At 34.9% G+C, this 20,577-nt stretch overlaps 1 long non-coding RNA gene across 1 annotated transcript; it reads right to left on the reverse strand.

Annotated features, from left to right (window-relative positions):
- Nucleotides 1-14,209: 14,209 nt before the first annotated feature.
- Nucleotides 14,210-16,862, reverse strand: LOC115983933. Its single transcript, XR_004090306.1, has 2 exons — nt 16,524-16,862; nt 14,210-15,399 (listed from the first exon to the last, which is right to left on the reverse strand). It is a non-coding gene; the product is annotated as an uncharacterized LOC115983933 (long non-coding RNA).
- Between the last annotated feature and the right edge of the window lie 3,715 nt (nt 16,863-20,577).

Genomic DNA, 20,577 nt, shown 5'->3' on the forward strand with positions numbered 1-20,577 from the left:
CAAACATTAGTTCTTGGTGGGAGGTTTTTTCAGCAATTTATTGTAGATGCGTACACCTGTATTGAGGAAGCACATCTTCAATATATTCAAGACCATCAAGTTGACTTCAGAACAAATCCAATGAATGATGTACTTAGTGGAGATATAGACTCAACAATAGTTAGAAAACAAGTAATTTTGCCTTCTATATTTACAGGAAGTCCAAGCTTTATAACACGAAATTAGCAAGACGCAATGGCAATATGTAGATGGGCTAGATATCCAAATCTTTTTATAACCTTCACTTATAATCAAAAGTGGTTAGAAATAGGTTTGTTTTAGACTCTATTCCCAATTAGAAGGCTGAGGACCGACATGAAATTGTAGCAAGAGTTTTCAAAATAAAGTGAGGTCAACTATTGCACATGATGTCACCCATGGAAAGCACTTTGAAAGAATTATTGTAGGTATGCAATTTTATATAAAATTTTCTCATTTTTAAGTAATATAATGATTGTATTTTTTTTAAGTTTTAAATTTAAACTTATTAAGTTGTGTATACCATTGAATTCCAAAAAAGGGTCGTGCCACATACCCATATTCTTCTTTTCCTTGATCCTAAAAACAAATACTCAACTCCTACACATATTGATAGTATAAAAGTTCAAAGCATTTTCCAAAAATTTTTTATGCAAAAACAATGATCAATAATGATGGTTTTCCAAGTTATCGAGAAGAAATGGTGGACAAATTGTAGAAAAAAAAAATGGAATACTTTTTGATAACCGGTATATTGTTCCTTACAACATAGACCTCATAATCAAATACCAATCACATATAAATGTTGAGTGGTGCAACTGGTCTTAGTCAATCAAGTATTTGTTTAAGTATATAAACAAAGGATCAAATAGAATGACCATTGTTTTCCAAGATAATCCAATAACAAATGGTGGTGATCATTATGAGATTGTTGTTGATGAAACAAAAGATTATTTAGACTGTAGGCATATTTCAGCTTTTGAAGCGTGTTGAAGGATATTTGAATTTAAAATTCAATATTGGACCCCAATTGTTGAAAGGTTAAATTTTCTTTAAAAAAAAAAAAAACATAACATATTCAAAGTCGATTAATCTAGGGCAATTAGTTCATCGTCCTAGAATTGAAGATACCATGCTCACTATATGGATGAAGGCTAATAATTCTTTTGAAGATGCTAAAGAGTTGACATATATTGATCTCTACAAAATGGGTTTGGCCTAACAATGTAAAGCAATGGAGTGAAGAAAAACTAAAAAATGTATTGGGAAGATTTATTTTGCACATCCTTCAAGTAGAGACAAATATTATTTAAGAATGCTGCTTAACATTGTATAAGGTCCACAGAATTTGTTGAGATTAGAACAATATGTAGTGTTGTTTATAAAACATATAAGGAGGCATGTTATGCACTTGGGCTTCTTGATAATGACAAGGAATGGCATGATGCTATATTGGAAGCATCAAATTGGGCTTTTGAAAAAAAGCTACGTGAATTTTTTGTAACTATTTTGATGCTTTGCGAAGTAGCTAATCCATCCAATCTATGGAAATCACATTGGAAATTGTTCTCGAAAGGCATACTTCATATTCAAATGCCTATCTTGCAATTTCATAAGTTTGAATTGTGAGAAACACAGTTGAAAAATTATGCCTTACATGAAACTAAGAAACTACTTCAATAATTTGGGAAATCTCTTAAAGACCATCCACAAATGCCACAACCTAATATGAATTTAGAAAAAAAAATTTGCCTACTGTCAAATCCCAAGAAAAAATTACTCTTTTTATTGTATCATTAGGAATTGCTTCTTTGTTAATGTGTTCAAGAATATACCTGGATTGCCAAATCATAAATTGAAGTTGAAATTAGGTTTGCCTATCATGTTGATTCAAAACCTAAACCAAAATGCAAGTCTTTGTAATGGAACAAGATCGGTAATTACTAAATTGGGAACATGGGTTATACAAGCAAAGATCATTACCGGTAACAATATTGGAATACGTGTTTTTATTCCAAGAATCACTTTGTCTCCAAGTGACTCTAAATGGCCATTTCTTTGGAAAAGATGACACTTTCCAGTTTCAGCATGTTTTGCAATGACATTTAATAAGAGCCAAAGGCAATCGCTGAAACATGTTGGAGCATATCTGTAAGTTCCGTGATTCGTACCCCCTTTAGATGACATATCGGCATGTTAGTTCCTTCTTGGAAAGGCGGGGTGTGCAATACTTAATCTCCCTAAAAGCGATTTTAGACTCAAACTGACGTGAGCTTAGGAGTACCTAATGCCTCTTAAAAATAAGTAAAGGAGTCGCCACCTAATTATAGGTCTAGGAACCAAAGAAAAGACTCCATGAAGGTCTTCCTACTAGATAAGGTTTGAAGTTAGGGTATAGGATGGGAAGAGGTTAGGCACCCCAAGCTTGACCAACCATAATTGACCTTCATATATCGTTGCTTGATTCGGACGGGAGTTAGATTTATCTTAGAGGTTCAAAAGCGTGCATTTGCATCTAGACCTAGGTGTAGTCTACAGGTCATGTGAGACAAATATGGAAAGCGAGGTAGACATGTAAGCATGGAAGCATAGAAATAGGCAACAATATCAATATGTTATCATGGTATGGATAAAGGCAATTGAGTATTCAAGTACAAAAGCATGAAAGTGCAAAAAGACAAAATAACATCAAAGTATGTGCATGTGCAACCTAATTATGCATATGCATGGGCACATGCAAGTGGATACTAAACAGAGTTGCGAGTCTTACTCTAAAGGATACTTAAGTCCTATGAGGAGAAAATATTAATTGAAGTGAAATCTTCATTTATTGATATGTTTTTTCTCTTTATTAGACTTAATTTGTCTTGATTTGATATTAAGGATCTTGCATCTTTTAAGGATTAAGAGGATTTAATTAATTAAGGTTGGATTGACTTGACTTCTAATGTTACCAATTAAATTCAAAATTAGAAAAGATAATAAAACATAACATTAATGATAAATAAAGTAGAAAAGGAAAGAAATCTGGTTGGGTCCAAATTGGCGTATATCGTGAGAAAGTTACGTACACATTCTTCTATTGGCATACGCATTTGAGATTCAAAAAAAGATTTCCAGAAAAACAACCAAAACAAGAATTCTAATAGTCTAAAAAGTGCATACACAGGGATATGGATGTGTACGCATCTTGAGGAAGATTAGGTTATGTTTGGTAACTGTTTTTTTCCCTTTTTCTATTTCCAAAAACAATTTTCTATTTTTGAGCCTAAAAAACTTGTTTGGCAAACCAAAATGGATAGAAAACAAAAATTGTTCTCAAAACTCAATTTGTGAAAGAAACTAAAAAAATCCTATGGCTAGGTTTTAAAGAAAAAACGTGTCCTATCATCCATCAATTATCATGGTAGAAAAGGGTCAAAGAGGGGCAGAATTAGAAAAGACTGAACATATGGATAAAGATGCAAGAAACCAATGCCCATAAAAAGATCATAGAGGATCAAATCACATACTTGATATCATCTTACTCTTTTGACGGGATAATATCATCTTACTTGGTCCAGGAGAAATGACAAGTCACAAGAATAAAAGCACTATCAAACCTCACATAATGTCATCATAGAAATTGCACGTATATTAACGACGAAAAATATACTGTACTTTGGGAGATATTTCTAAAACGGATTGGAATCCGAAATGTAATCACAGTGCCTCTGCTCTGGTCATGATGAATCATGGGTAACAGCCTTTGTTTTGGCTACTTCCTAACACCAGTCAGCCCAAACTTACCTTCACGCACTAGTTACACGCTTTTCACCACAAGCGCCTGTCGTTTTGCCTGTGGGTCCCATTAGGTGTTGGAATATCAGGCGTGTGGGACTTGAAATATAAAAAAGAGTGTGTAATCAAATTTTCAGTGTATAGAATTGACGTTTGTTTTAAAATGGAAGGAAGAAATGGCAAAATAGTAAATTTAGGGGAGAGGGAGGGTCTTTATTGAGAAGAGCAAGATTGAATACACACAATCGGCGCGACTTTTGGTAATTCTTAACACTGCTCATAGATATTTCATATTTTCTTTCTTTCCATGTCAGTATAGTTAAAGTACTTTAGTTTTGGTTTCTTTTGTCTTTTCCATGTCTCTTAAACATTTTAAAATTTGGGAAATCTCTTAAAGACCATCCACAAATGCCACAAGTTAATATGAATTTGATTCAAAAGAGTATAAATAGGTTGATTCAAGAAGAAATATCCTATGACATTTTAGCTTTAAGAAAGGAACATGAAGTTCTACTTACTGGTTTAAATAGTGAACCAAAAAAAAAAAAAATTATGATTCAATAATGCAAGCTATTGCTAATCAAATCGATGGCTTTTTTTTTTTTGGTCTTTGGTCATGGTAAAAATGGGAAGACTCATCTTTAGAAAACAATTTTGCCTACTGTCAAATCCCAAGAAAAAATTACTCTTGCTATTGTATCATTAGGAATTGCTTCTTTGTTACTCCCTAGAGGTAAGACTACTCACTCACGATTTCATATACTAATTAATATTTTTGATAAATCTACCTGTGAAATTAAGCAAGGAATGCAAGCACAGCTGAACTTCTGTTAAAAACATGTGTTATATCATGGGATGAGGCACCTATGGCACATAGAAACTGTTTAGAGGAACTTGATTGCTCTCTCCATGATATTTTATGCATCCAAGATCCTAATTGTATTAACAAACCATTTGGAGGAAAGGTTGTGGTATTAGGGGAAGCTTTTTGACAAATACTACCAATTGTTAGAAAAGGTAGAAGAGAAGATTTTGTGCATTTTGCAATTAACAAATCATATCTATGAAAGGAATGTTAAGTTTTAAAGTCACACATAAGTATGAAACTTCTTCGGAATATATTAAGCAATTTAAAATATGCATCAATGATGAATTTTAGTGAGTGGACTTCGAAGATTGGATATGGTGAATCAGGTGAAGGAGATGGAGAAAATTCAATTACTATTCTAGTTGACTTGATTATCAAATATATTGAAAATCCAATGGAAGATATAATAAGTGTTAGGTTCTAAAGTGTAGGACTTTATGTATTTAGAACTCTAATTTGTATTGTTGGCAAACCATGATCAAAACAATGTGTTTAGAAGTGTTTAAAGCTAGCTCAAAGTTGTAAGTCAATGTAAAATTGGAATCGAGTGTAAAGCAGAAAGCACTGTGGCTTTCGGCCTAGCTCGATCGATCGAAGCTTAGGCTCGACCGATCGAAGCTCGGGCAGATTGCTTTTCTGCAAAATTTTCCAACTCAACCCTAGTTGTTTTAAAACGTTTTTAGGGTTTCTTATTTGTCCTAAGTATAAAAGGCAAACCCTAGCCACGTTTTAGTGTTGCTCATATTGCGGTTTGTGTGAATCTCTTGTGAGATCTAGAGGAGCTTTCCTTTACACAAACTTAAGGTTTTCAAGGAGGAGATATTCTCTACACCTTGATGATCAAAACAGTTGCTGCCATTAAAGCTTAAAGAATACACAAGCGGGGGTGCTTGTAGCTGGTGGGAATCCAAGAAAGAAGGAGTTCGAGGATTCGAAGCTTGCACGTGGTCATGTTAGTAAGTTCTACTGGTTGGTAGCATTAGGAAGTCAAGCGGAGTGCTTGTAAGTCCTTTTGTATGAACTTCGATTCTTTCAAGATAGTGGATTCAAGTTTACCTTGAGGATAGCTAGGTCAAATCCTCCCCAGGTTTTTACCGGTTTGGTTTCCTGGGTGATCATATCTTGTGTTATTTATTTTCCGCTGCTTTGCATGATTTGATCTTTATTATTGTGATAACCTAGACTTGTTTAATTGGACTAAGTAACAACTTGGCTAATTACCTAGGTTTAATCAATTATTTTAAGGAGTCTAAAAACTGTTAAGTGGTATCAGAGCAGGTAGCTCTTTTGTTTTTGATCCTTTGATCACTGAGCTGATCCTTAACCCCTTTGATATGGAATTTTGGAAATTCTTTCTACTTATTCATCAACTTGCTTACTTTGTATATTTGTCTCTTGTTGAGTTTGCTAAATCTTTCCTTGAACATCTTGGTCTTATCATATGTGGTAATAATTATTTGTGTTATACTACCTTAACCGCCTTAAAGGCACGTGATTCTTGTCTTTAATATTTGGATAGTGGTTGTTCCAAGCATATGACAGGAAACAAAGGATTATTCAAGACTCTTTTTGAAGGAAAGATTGGTACAGTCACTTTTGGAGATGGAAGCAAATCTGTCATCAGAGGCATTGGAACTGTGGACATCCCTGGGTTACTGGTCTTTGAAGATGTTTGGTATGTTGATGGACTAAAGGAAAATTTACTCAGCATCAGTCAGATTTGTGACAATGGACTAAATGTTCTCTTCACTAAGCATGAATGTGAAATACTTGATGGTGGAGGTGACTGTATGTGTGTTGGTGTACGAACGGCGGACAACTGTTATGGATTGACACCAAACATAAGCAACAAGTGTTTTAGTGCAAAGATTGATCAAGTTGATTTGTGTCATCAACGGCTGGGGCATGCAAGTCATAAGCAGTTAGAAAAGATTTCAAAATGTGATGCTATTGTTGGTTTGCCTAAGTTTGAGAAGATAGATAAGTGCATATGTGGACCATGTCAGATAGGTAAACAGATAAAGTCTAAGCACCCGTCTGTGGCTAGTGTTCAAACTTCAAGACCTCTGGAGTTACTGCACATTGATCTTATGGGTCCTACTCGAGTTCAGAATTTGGGAGGAAAGAAATATATTCTAGTGGTTGTGGATGACTTTACAAGATATACTTGGGTTGTGCTCTTGAAAGATAAAGCTGAGGCTCCTGAGAAGATGATACATCTGTGTAAGAAATTGCAGGTTGAAAAAGATACAGTGGTAGCCAGAATCAGAAGTGACCATGGAAGAGAATTTGAGAATACCAAGCTAGCTACTTTCTGTAATGAACAGGGTACACATCAAGAATTTTCATCACCTAAGACACCGCAATAAAATGGAATAGTTGAACGGAAAAATAGGGTCGTTCAAGAGATGGCACGTGTGATGTTGCACAATAAAAAATTGCCAAAATCTTTCTGGGGAGAAGCAGTTAACACTGCTTGCCATACACTAAACCGGGTGTATTTCAGACCTGACTCCAAGAAGACTCCCTATGAACTCTGGAAAGGAAAGAAGCCAGTTGTCAAGCATTTCAGGATTTTTGGTAGTGATTGTTACATTCTACGTGATAGAGAGCACCTAGAGAAATTTGATGCTAAGAGTGATAAAGGATATTTTCTAGGGTACTCCTCTACTAGTAGGGCATATAGGGTGTACAATCTGAGAACCAAAACTGTCATGGAATCTTCAAATGTTGTGATCAATGATGAAGTATGTCCAGAAGCACATCCAGAAAGTACTACTCAGGTTCAAGATAAGCCAATGGAGGTTAATGACTCTCTCCCTGATGATTATGTTGTGAAACATAGTGATGAGAAGCTAATGGTGTTGAATGATGCAATATCTGTGCCATCAAGTCCTGAACCATCCACTCCAGTTCATGAGACTCAACAGGTTCAACATGAGTTTAGTCCTTCATCAGAACATAGAGGTACATCCAAATCTCTGGTTAAAGGTCCTTTCTCTAGAGTAAGGCTGAATCATCCCTCCTCAAATATATTGGGAAGTCTGAATGACAATATGAGATTAAGGTCAAAAGCCTTAAGTGTAATTACACACTCATGTTATCTGTCCCAATTTGAACCGAAGAAGGTAGATGAAGCACTTCAAGATGCTGATTGGGTGAACTCTATGCATGAAGAACTTCATCAATTTGTTCGAAATGATGTGTGGGAATTAGTTCCTAGACCAAAGGGTGTGAATGTTATTGGAACTAAGTGGATCTTGAAGAACAAGTCAGATGAACATGGCACTGTCATCAGAAATAAATCAAGACTTGTTACTCAAGGCTACACACAAGTGGAAGGGATTGACTTTGATGAGACCTTTGCTCCAGTAGCAAGATTGGAATCCATTAGGATATTGCTGGCTATAACTAGTCATTTAAACTTCAAGTTATATCAAATGGATGTCAAAAATGCTTTCTTGAATGGAATGCTGCAAGAAGAAGTTTATGTTGAACAACCTAAAGGATTTGTTGACCTTCACAGACCGGATGATGTGTACAAATTGAAGAGAGCACTGTATGATTTGAAACAAGCTCCACGGGCTTGGTATGATAGATTGACTGCATATCTTACTGAGCACGGTTTCAAAAGGGGATTTGCAGACACTAATCTCTTCATAAGAAAGGATAAGAACAGTTTTGTTGTAGCTCAAATTTATGTAGATGATATTGTTTTTGGTGCTACTAATGACTCTCTTGCTTATTCTTTTGCAGATGAAATGAAGGCAATGTTTGAAATGAGCATGGTTGGTGAACTAACATATTTCTTGGGATTACAGGTGAAGCAAACGGATTCAGGGATCTACATCAACCAAGCCAAATACGCAAAGAATCTTGTCAAGAGATTTGGGCTGGACCATGCTGCCCATGCTAGAACACCAATGGCCGCCAATGCAAAACTAACAAATGATCCATCAAGTGAGTCTGTTAATGTTACACTATACAGAAGTATGATTGGATGTTTGTTATATTTGACTGCTAGTCGGCCTGATATTGCATTTAATGTTGGTGTTTGTTCTAGATTTCAGTCTAATCCTAAGGTTTCACACTTAAATGCTGTCAAAAGAATAATTAAATATGTTGCTGGAACTTGTGACTATGGATTATTTTATAGCAAAGAGTCCAATCTGTCTCTTGCTGGTTTTTCTGATTCTGATTGGGCTGGTAATGCTGATGATAGACAAAGCACCACTGGTGGATGTTTTTATGTTGGTGCTAACCTTGTTGCCTGGATGAGCAAAAAGCAAAATTCTGTGTCATTGTCTACTGCCGAGGCAGAATATATTGCTGCTGGAAGTTGTTGCTCACAACTTCTTCGGATGAAAAAGGTTTTAACTGATTATGGGATATCCCAAGATACCATGGTGGTTTACTGTGATAACTCTAGTGCTATTGACATATCTAAAACCCTGTTCAGCATTCTAAGACTAAGCACATAGAGATTAGGTATCACTTCATTAGGGATCTTGTTAAAAGAAAAATTGTGTGTCTTGAGTATATTCCTATAGAGCGTCAGAATGCCGACATTTTTACCAAACCTCTTGATAGAAGTAAGTTTGAGACTCTTCGTCAAGTGATTGGTGTGATTCTGTGTCCCTAATCTGTCTTTGGCCTCTTGATCCTTGTGCTTCATTGCTCTACCCTTTGTGACCATTGTTCTTTGGTTGTGTTTTTTTTTTTTTTTTTTGTCTCTAGGATTTGCATTACATAACATTCATGCGTTTCATTCTAGGTGTTTTTATTTTTATTAAAATAAAAAAAATAAAAAATAAAAAGGAAAAAGGAAGCTCATTTTGTTTTTGCACTATTCTTCTTGGTTTTTGAGAACATGGCTGGTTAATTTATTTTCACATAACATGTTTTTTTGTACCTTATTTAGCTTTGATGAGCTTATTTATTGCACTTTACTAGTTGAAGATTTGTAGTGCATGTTGTGTGGGAAAGATGTGTATGGTTTTTGATTACTATGTCTTAATCTTGAAGTCACTTGTTTTTAAATGTTGGATTTGAACTTTTAGAGAAAGGCATAAATAACCATCTCACCATTGTTCACTAGCCAATCATGAATACCTTAGTGCATATCATAAGATTTTGTGCTCGAGAAAGTGTAGCACATGCACAAAAAGAACATAAGGTGAAGTCTCGGTAAAAGTGCTTAATTCTTAAAATCTAATTGGTGTGTACTATTAGGCTTGATGCCAAACTCGCATAAACTTAAAATTGGAATGTATATTATGAGGTATAAATACAAGAAACTTACATGATTGCAAGCTTATGATCTAGGAGATGTGAGAGTTATATGATGTAACTCTTTAGGTGATAGTCTCTTTTAAATTCTTTGTGATGAATTTTGTAGACTTTGTGATGAATTTTGTAGACTTTGTGATTGATTGCTATTCACATATCACCTCACATGTATCTCATGTCTTTGCTAGTCGCACACACTACACGAGTTACTCTTTGTTAAACATTGTACATGTTATTGTATGTGTTTATGGTCTGACCAACCAAGTTTTTGTAATCACTTTGAATTATGTGCAAACTAAATTTGTTGCTTGAAAATTTGTGGAGAATGCAAAATTTTGTTTTTGGGAATATTGGGCTTAAAATTTTTGTTTGGAAAATCATATCATCTCATACTCATGCATTTTTGTTCTTAAATTTCAATGCTTTGAGTTAAATTAATTTGTTTTTCAAAAATTGTGTTTTTCCTGAAAAATATGGTGAGCCTCTGCCTGATTCGATCGGTCCATTCTATTTTTCGACTGATCAAAATTTTTAAAATTTTAAAATTTTTGAGAGAGGGAGCCTCTGCCTGTTTCGACCGGTCAAGGCTGATTTTCGACCGATCGAAACTCGTGTATCAGGTTTTTTAAAAAGCAGAATAAGACTTTTTCAAAGTCACTATTCAAACTTTTTCAAGCTTCTCTCTCTCTCTCTGCGTTGGCTCTTGGCTCCACCATCAAATTTTTGTCGTTTTCTTTCAAGATTTTTGCAAAGTTTTTGTCCTTAGAAGCCGGTAAGACCCTTTTGCCCTTCTTTTTCAAGTTTCTTTCTTGTTTTCATGCATTTTTCATGCATTCTCATGGGTATTTTCGGCATCTTCAAAATTATTGGGGTTTTTGATGATTCAAGCCAATTCTTGTGTAATTGATCAATGTGTTTTTGTGCCATGATGTTATATTGATGTTCCCTATAGTTTAATTTGATCAATTTTGTGGTTTTTGAAAAATTGGAAATTCTAGGGTTTTGAATTTGATCCGAATTGGGGATTTTGTCAAATTGGCTTAAATTGATGAAATTGGCTTCTCCAATTGATGTAATTGGTCATTATTGTTGTTATTATATCATGTGTAATGATCAAATTCGTCAATTTTTTTAAAATTGATCAAGTGGTTTCTATATTTTGGGGTTTTTTGTGTTAAAAACCTTTATATGCAAGCCAATTTTGTAATTTGAACCTTTGTGACTTAATTCACTGCATTAGCACATGCATCATGACATTTAAACTTGTTCATGCATCATATAGAGATTCTATTTTTTTTGTTTTTGTGCTAACTTGCAGTCTGCTCTTGGTTTTTGGTTTGTGGTTTTTGTTCTTCCGCTCTGTGTGTTGATCCTTATCTTAGCACCATGCCTAGGAAAACTAGAGCTCATAGGACCACTTTCACTTCCTCTGAGTCTCCACCTAGAGTAGAGATGTTTAAGAATGATAAGTGTAGAGAAGCCTATGACACCTTGAACTGTAGGCGTAAGATTTGGTCTGAGCAAGTTGTTGTGTTAGATGCGCTTGATCCGGCCATTAGGGCCAATTTTGAGTCTAGGGGTTGGTTGCCTCTCGTACAGATAGATCATCCACCTCCGACCGCCCTGATTAGAGAGTTCTACTCGAACCTCTCTTGCCATATCTATGATTCCAACACCCTAGTTAGGAGTTGGGTACGAGGTGTAGAGTTCACCATTACCCCTCAGGTGGTGGCTGAGGCTCTTGGAGTGCCGGTTGTTCGGGATGGTGACTATCCCTATGATGAGTCATCCTCTTTAGATGTTGTCATGTCTTACATTACTGGGTCATCTATCCAGTGGGGTTCTGATCCTCGAATCACGTCCGATGAGCTTACCGAGACTACTTATCTCTTCTTTAGGATTACGTGTCATTCCTTGTGGCCTATCTCTCACTTCAACACCATCCCTTTAGAGCGATGTGTGTTTTTGTATGCCTTTGCTTCTGGAGAGTCCATCAGTTTTCCTCACTTGTTCCTTCGTTCTTTGAACGAGGTTCATAGGAGTTCTGCCGTAGGGTATGCGCTGATTCATCCTATTTTCATTCATAGGATTATGCTCTATTTAGGTCTAGATGGGTTTCCGTCAGGTGAGCCTGTTCATGTGATAGATCCTATAGGTGCCACCTTTTTTCGTCAGAGGGCTGCTCAGTTGAAGGTCCCTCCTTCTCGTCCTAGAGGTGCGTCATCTAGTAGTGTTCCCCCTCCTCCCTCTTCTACAGGTACAGCTGCTGCTGAGACTTCAGGTGCTGCTGCTGATGCTGATGCTGCTGTTCCTTCACCGACTGCTACGGATGATTCAGACATTCGTCACACGTTGGATCATGGCTTGACCGTTCAGGCGACTCAAGGACAGATTTTGGTGGACGTACTTGATGAGATCCGTGCCTTGCGTGTGGAGTTGGCACAGTTTAAACCACCTCCCTTTTGATGATGGATATCTTGTTTGCCCTTTGGCATTCCATCACAAAAAGGGGGAGTACTTGTAGGTTTTTGTTTTCAGGGGGAGACTTTTTGTTTTTGGTTGGAGCTTGTGGAGTTTTAGACAGTATCTAGGTGCTTCACTGTGTACTTAACTTTTTTAGCTCTTTCCTTGTTTTTTGATGGGATATTCATGTTAGGGGGAGTTTTTATATTTTTTGTTTGGTACTTTATTTGTTTCTTGTTTCAAACTGCTTATTGATTTATATTTATGAGTTATTCATTGATATATGTCTTTATTTGTGTGTTGTTTGAAATCAAGAAGTTATTTTGTTTACTTGTATTATTTCCACACATGCGGTTATGCATTTTGTTTAGTGTTTCAGGAAATATACAGGTTGATTCAATTGAGCTGCTGTTTACACTTGCAACTGATGGATAGTAGTTAGGATTGAATTTGGTTTATGAGCATTATTTTGTAAAGGGCTTTTCATTTTGTAAATTTTGAGCTTCTAAGTTGTGTTTTGTCACGGATTGCCAAAGGGGGAGTTTGTTAGGTTCTAAAGTGTAGGACTTTATGTATTTAGAACTCTAATTTGTATTGTTGGCAAACCATGATCAAAACAATGTGTCTAGAAGTGTTTAAAACTAGCTCAAAGTTGTAAGTTAATGTAAAGTTGGAATCGAGTGTAAAGCAGAAAGTACTGTGGCTTTCGGCCTGGCTCGATCGATCGAAGCTTAGGCTCGACCGATCGAAACTTAGGCTCGACCGATCGAAACTCGGGCAGATTGCTTTTCTGCAGAATTTTCTAACTCAGCCCTAGTTGTTTTAAAACGTTTTTAGGGTTTCTTAATTGTCCTAAGTATAAAAGGCAAACCCTAGCCACGTTTTAGTGTCACTCATATTGTGGTTTGTGTAAATCTCTTGTGAGATCTAGAGGAACTTTCTTTTACACAAACTTAGGGTTTTTAAGGAGGAGATATTCTCTACACCTTGATGATCAAAACAGTTGCTGCCATTAAAACTTAAAGAATACACAAGCGGGGGTGCTTGTATCTGGTGGGAATCCAAGAAAGAAGGAGTCCGTGGATTTGGAGCTTGCACGTGGTCGTGTCAGTAAGTTCTACTGGTTGGTAGCATTAGGAAGTCAAGCGGGGGTGCTTGTAAGTCCTTTTGTATGAACTTCGATTCTTTCAAGATAGTGGATTCAAGTTTACGGATAGCTAGGTCAAATCTTCCCCAGGTTTTTACCGGTTTGGTTTCCTGGGTGATCATATCATGTGTTATTTATTTTTCGCTGCTTTGCATGATTTGATCTTTATTATTGTGATAACCTAGACTTATTTAATTGGACTAAGTAACAACTTGGCTAATTACCTAAGTTTAATCAATTGTTTTAAGGGGTCTAAAAACTGTCAATAAGAAGCACATATCTTGATTTATAAATGAAATTTACAGATCATAGTTTCTTACAAGAGAAAGCTATACTTGCGCGTAACTAATGAAGTTGTTGAAGAACTTAATGATTATGTAGTATCATGTTTACATGGTGAAGAGCAAACATATTTAAGCTCAGATTTCATATGCAAAGCTTCCTCAAATATTGCTTGTCACGCCCCAAACCCGATACCCGAATTTGTGACCATGACCGGCATGCTAATATCAAGCCTAAACTTGATATTAACAAGAACCAACTTAACTTTTTGAAAATGTTTACAAAAGCTTTTCTCTTTCTTTTCATTTTTGTTTCTTTACTTAAATGATATAACATTTCACTTGACATTCAAAGAATCTATATTGTACTCCAAAGAATAACATAATTCACCAATTACTCAAATTCTGAATTTTACATAATATATCTCTTAATACTTTAAGGTACACAACTTTAATTAGATCCTAAAATTAACTATATTACAAATCTAAACATCAAATTGCTAATTTAGGATCTATACATATAAAACTAAAACAAGCTCCTTCCAAACTCGACTAAGGCTCCCTCTGCTCCAAAATAAAACCTGCTAACTAAAAGAGTGGAAGGGATAAGTTACACAGCCCAGTAAAGGTAAGATATATGAGAATTCAATAAGGATGCATGTAAATCAAATCATTTCATTCTATGAATATTCGAACAGGAGAATATCTTTTCATGTATAGTATTTTATATTAGTCATAATAATAGCTTATATGCTCTTCATAGAAAATAATTGTTCTCTTTTTTCTTATCGGGTTAATACTACCAAAACCTTTCGGATTAAACTTCTTTCATTTCCTACAAAGTTGCCATATATATATTTTCATTACAAAATAATTATTTTAACTTAAATCAGATAATCAGCAACTTTGTATTAAACTAGAAACATCTTGACCCAATAAGAAAATCTTTCTTTATAAACATTTTCCTGAAAAATATTATAACTTTCATAGTCAATAAACTTAAAATTTCATAAAGAACAGATATCTGATAACTTTCAAACATAACTTGCACTTTCATCAGAAGTTTTATCTTTATAGCACAATAGAACTTCAGAAATTTTTATCTTTAATGAACAGCTTTTCTTTTCATCAGAAACTTCTTATTTTCATGAGAGCTTTTAACTTTTCACAATGCATTTAACAAAATCATTATCTCATGATTAATAACATAATATAGTTGTTCATAACTAACTTATTGGTTAGCCCATATCTAATAAGTCTGTACTTATTTGGATGGCTTCTAGCATCACGGTGCTAGGCATCCAACATTCCCCACAATGCTAGGTATTCTCGGGATTATATCATAATATATATCTTCCAACCATGGGGGTAGGTTGGCTTCCCCCACAAGTTGGCCGTAACCAACAAGGGGCGGGTACAGCAGAGCTAATGCATAATATACTTTAAAATAACCTCATGAGTTACCAAATACCCATATAACTTATCCCTTATCTGAAAGTAGAGGAATCGAGAGACTAAAGTCGAAGGAGCTTAGACTTGGATACTGGTAACACCTAAACCATAAATCAAAGCTTATTACTATCCATAATTTCCTTGTCATAGACTTACACATTCATCTCAAAGCCTATTTCTTAGAATCAAGGAAATCCTAATCCCACCTCAACGAGTTTCCCACAAACAAAAATACATTCATCAACAACAAGTACAAAATCCTAGAGAAATCAACATTCTTATATTAATCCCGTATCTCTAGAAGAGCTAACTTTATTTCAAAAGGTGCTTTGAGGTTAAGGCAATAATGTATGCATAAATATAAAATCTTTTAAGCATGGTCATGTAACTATATACATTCATATGATAACATACAACATGTCGGGCAAAACAGCTTCATAAATACAACTGTTGCATGGTTTAGAACCCCTTCCTTTGAGTATTAAACCTCAAAACAAGTTACACAAAAATTAATCTATGATCGACACATACCAAAAGATAAGCATATTAAATTATAGCTCAAAACATTCACCCTAACTCGAGAATTAAATCCACAAAGTCAGGTGTAGCATATGCTGTTCACTGCTCATTTCAGCAGCGTATGCTCCATTTGTAAAATACAAACAGGCTGTCCACACACATCCAATTGTCATGAAATTTTACATAACTACTCCCCTGTATGTCCAGTATAAACCATAAAAATTTTGGAGTCAAAGCATAAACCCATGATTTACTAAAAATCACACAAGACAGCATACTCAAATCTGTCCTGACAGAATTTCTTTCAACTTAAAAATTAAACCATTATTTTTATGTTCATCCAAATTATGTGAGACCACTTCCATAACAACCATGTGTGTCTTAGAATTCATAAAAACTACTCCTAGCAACCTAATTCACAGAATATGATTTAATACATATTTTTCTTGTTGTAAACATCAAATCTGTCACAGAGACAGTTTCAGTACATATTCTTACAAAATCATCAGCAAATAGCAATAGGCCTTAATTTCATTTGGGTATTTTTATACCTATAATAAACATACTAAAATATGTTATTAAACATTCAATAAACCATAATATCATCAAACCTTCAAAACACTAAAACAGAATCATAATTCAGCCTATAAAATCAGGATAGAGGTTAAAGAAGTAGAAATAAACAAATAAAGTTTTGATTACTTACCCCCAACAATTTGAAGCTGAAATTTTAGTTTTAACCCTTTAATTTCTTCTTTAGAGAGGGATATTTTGTTTTGGTGGGAGAGGGAGGGCTGCTATGTAAGAAGGGGGAGAAGAAAGAAAGAAACAAAGAACAAGGAAAAGAGTAGGCATAGAGGGCTGGACTTTCTGTCTGATGCAGCCAAGAAAATGAGATAAGGGGAAGACTTTTGGGGCAGCAAAAAGGGGATAAAAGATGGGGACTTTGGGTGGAATACGTGTGGAGCTTAGGAAAAATCTCACCACCCATTTTCCAATTTTCTTGCATTCACACTCACACCTTTCTACAAAAATAATTTCTTGCATTCACACTCACACTTTTCTACAAAAATAATATCACTTTGCATGTACATATATATATATATATATATATATATATCCTTACCTTTATAAAGTTATATCCATCACATTAAAAGAGGATATATGTTCTAATTACTTTGAGAGAGCATAAAAGAAGAATTAGGATGGAGTCTTGTCTTTCTTTCAAAGTGTGGACCCATGGGTTTGACAAAAGGGACTTAAGAGAGTTCCTAGCACTTTCCTTGAGAGAAAAAGAGAGCAAAGTGAGCTGAAATTTCAGATTTGTGTGTTTACCAGTAGGAACTAGAGAGGGAGATGGCTTCTTGGATGTTCTATTTGTTTGAGAAAGTCAAGGAAGAGGTGAGGTGGAGCTTGGTGATTGCATGTCCAAGTCTTGATCTTTGGGTTTGTTCACATGAATGAAACTTTGGCTTTACATGTGTTGAATTTCAATTGATTGCATGTGGATGGAATTTCCACTATAATATCTCATGCATCATACATAGTTAAAACACCAACAACTATATATATATATATATATATATCTCATAACTTAACCAATTAATATAGTTTTGCACATACTAAGTATATATTTATAATTGAAAACAAATAGTCATTTCAATTATTTATAATCTTTATAATTCTCATTCAATGGCATTATAAAATAATATGCTTATTAAATACTCTTCTATTAATTATAAAAAGAACGTGGTTTTAAAATAGTAATTAACCACTTAAACACATGGTTTAATTATAAAGTTGGGTCGGGGTGTTACATTGCAGACCAAAATCTATTGTACCTAGGTGAATTCTTGAACACATTAACATTACCTGGATTGCCAAATCATTAATTGAAGTTGAAATTAGGTTTGCCTATCATGTTGATTCAAAACCTAAACCAAAATGCAAGTCTTTGTAATGGAACAAGATCAGTAATTACTAAATTAGGAACATGGGTTATAGAAGCAAAGATCATTACCGGTAACAATATTGGAATACATGTTTTTATTCCAAGAATCACTTTGTCACCAAGTGACTCTAAATGGCCATTTCTTTGGAAAAGACGACACTTTCCAGTTTCAGTATGTTTTGCAATGACATTTAATAAGAGCCAAAGGCAATTGCTGAAACATGTTGGAGTGCATTTGTAAGTTCCGTGATTCGTACCCCCTTTAGATGATATATCGGCATGTTAGTTCCTTCTTGGAAAGGCGGGGTGTGCAATACTTAATCTCCCTAAAATCAATTTTAGACTCAAACTGACATGAGCTTGGGAGTACTCGATGCCTCTTAAAAATAAGTAAAGGAGTCGCCACCTAGTTATAGGTCTAGGAACCAAAGAAAAGACTCCATGAAGGTCTTCCTACTAGATAAGGTTTGAAGTTAGGGTATAGGATGGGAAGAGGTTAGGCACCCCAAGCTTGACCAGCTGTAATTGACCTTCATATATCGTTGCTTGATTCGGACGGGAGTTAGATTTATCCTAGAGGTTCAAAAGTGTGCATTTGCATCTAGACCTAGGTGTAGTCTACAGGTCATGGGAGACAAATATGGAAAGCTAGGTAGACATGTAAGCATGGAAGCATAGAAATAGGCAACAATATCAGCATGTTATCATGGTAGGGATAAAGGCAATTGAGTATTCAAGTACACAAGCATGAAAGTGCAAAAAGACAATATAACATCAAAGTGTGTGCATGTGTATACCTAATTATGCATATGCACAGGCACATGCATGTGAATACCAAACAGAGTTGCGAGTCTTACTCCAAAAGATACTTAAGTCCTATGAGGAGAAAATATTAATTGAAGTGAAATCTTCATTAATTGATATGTTTTTTCTCTTTATTAGACTTAATTTGTCTTGATTTGATATTAAGGATCTTGCATCTTTTAAGGCTTAAGAGGATTTGATTAATTAAGGTTTGATTGACTTGACTTCTGATGTTACCATTTAAATTCAAAATAAGAAAAGATAATAAAACATGACATTAATGATAAATAAAGTAGAAAAGGAAAGAAATCTAGTTGGGTCCAAATTGGCGTATATCGTGAGAAAGTTACGTACACACACTTCTATCGGCGTACGCATTTGAGATTCAAAAAAAGATTTCCAGAAAAACAACCAAAACAAGAACTCTAACAGTCTAAAAAGTGCATACACAGGGATATGGATGTGTACGCATCTTGAGGAAGATTAGGTTATGTTTGGTAACTGTTTTTTTTTCCCTTTTTCTATTTCCAAAAACAATTTTCTATTTTTGAGCCTAAAAAACTTGTTTGGCAAACCAAAATGGACAGAAAACAAAAATTGTTCTCAAAACTCAATTTGTGAAGGAAACTAAAAACATCCAAAAGACTGTTTTCAGTTTTTAATTTTCAAAAGTCAATGAAAATATGCATTTAATTTAATGAATTTGTCTCATTTAATAAGTTAGCATTAGAGTTCAAATCTTAGTAACAACATATTTTAGTATTTTGTATTTTTTCTTCAAAAAACTATTTTTTTTTTAATTTCAACTAACCAAACATGTTTTTGATTTCAAAAATACAAGAAAGTTGTTTTTTATTTATATCCCCAAAAACAAGTTTTCAAAAATAGAAAACAAAAACTGTTACCAAACATGACCTTAGAGTTCTTACAAGTTCTTAACACAATCAAGGGAAATTAACTAAACCAAAGGCACAAAATAGATTATGTACATGCAAAACAACATATTAATGCTTAAAAACAACAAGAAACTTAAAGGAAACAAGAATCTAAGAGGAGAGTGTGGATCATGGAAAAGATCCACATCTCCTCCTCGTAGCACTTACAAAGATGTTTTTGTCCAGCCCTTCGGTTGAAATCAACTACCACAGTTGTGTGTGGCAGGATGAGTTGGGTGACTTGATTAGGGTTGACTAAGAGACCCTAAGTAGTATGTTTGCAAGCTTGAACTAACTAGAAGTTTGAACATGGATAAAAAAGAGACTACCTTCAAACCAACAAGGATCTGAAGATCAATCTAATGCTCAACCATTTTGCCCTTCTAGCCTTAAAATTTTAGGTTTAGGTATTTCAAGGGAATTTTGACAGAATTTTGGTAAGACTTAATTTTTATCCCCCTTGGATGTTGAAAATGGGAGTTTGGTTTGATGACACATTTAGGCAACCAGTTGGTCAGGCTGGTTACCCTAGCATCTCATCAAAATGGAAATTGAGTGATTTTAGGCTTTTTGTCTAGAGAGTGCGCATGTCACATATTAGGTGCGTATGAATTGTATACCCCGTGTACGCACTCTTTGTTAGCCTTGGCCAAATTAGGTCAAATTGTCTTTTAGGCTTTAGGTTTCAGACTTCTTACCTATTTAATAATTGGGCTTGGGCTTGGGCTTGGACTGTATTGGGTCATGTTTAAGCTTGTCATCCTCATTGGGTTCCACACACAATGCTGTTCATTCTGGTAGTGATTTGATTTATTGTTATTGGGAATGGGGGGCTTGGATATAGGTCGGAATGAAATAGGGTGTCTATAGTATCTACCAAATCTAATTTTCAGTCATGGACAATTATATGTTGTAGTATCTAGAGTTACAAGTAGAAATGGCCTAAAGTTCCTCATCATCAACAATGAAATCGAAGAAGGGTCACATACAAAAAAATATTGTCTATAAAGAAATTTTCACAGGTCTTACTTAATCCTTGATACAAAAATAATAGAATTCCTACTGTAGGT

This window comes from Quercus lobata, chromosome 4, assembly GCF_001633185.2.
Source record: "Quercus lobata isolate SW786 chromosome 4, ValleyOak3.0 Primary Assembly, whole genome shotgun sequence".
NCBI classification, from domain to species: Eukaryota; Viridiplantae; Streptophyta; class Magnoliopsida; order Fagales; family Fagaceae; genus Quercus; species Quercus lobata.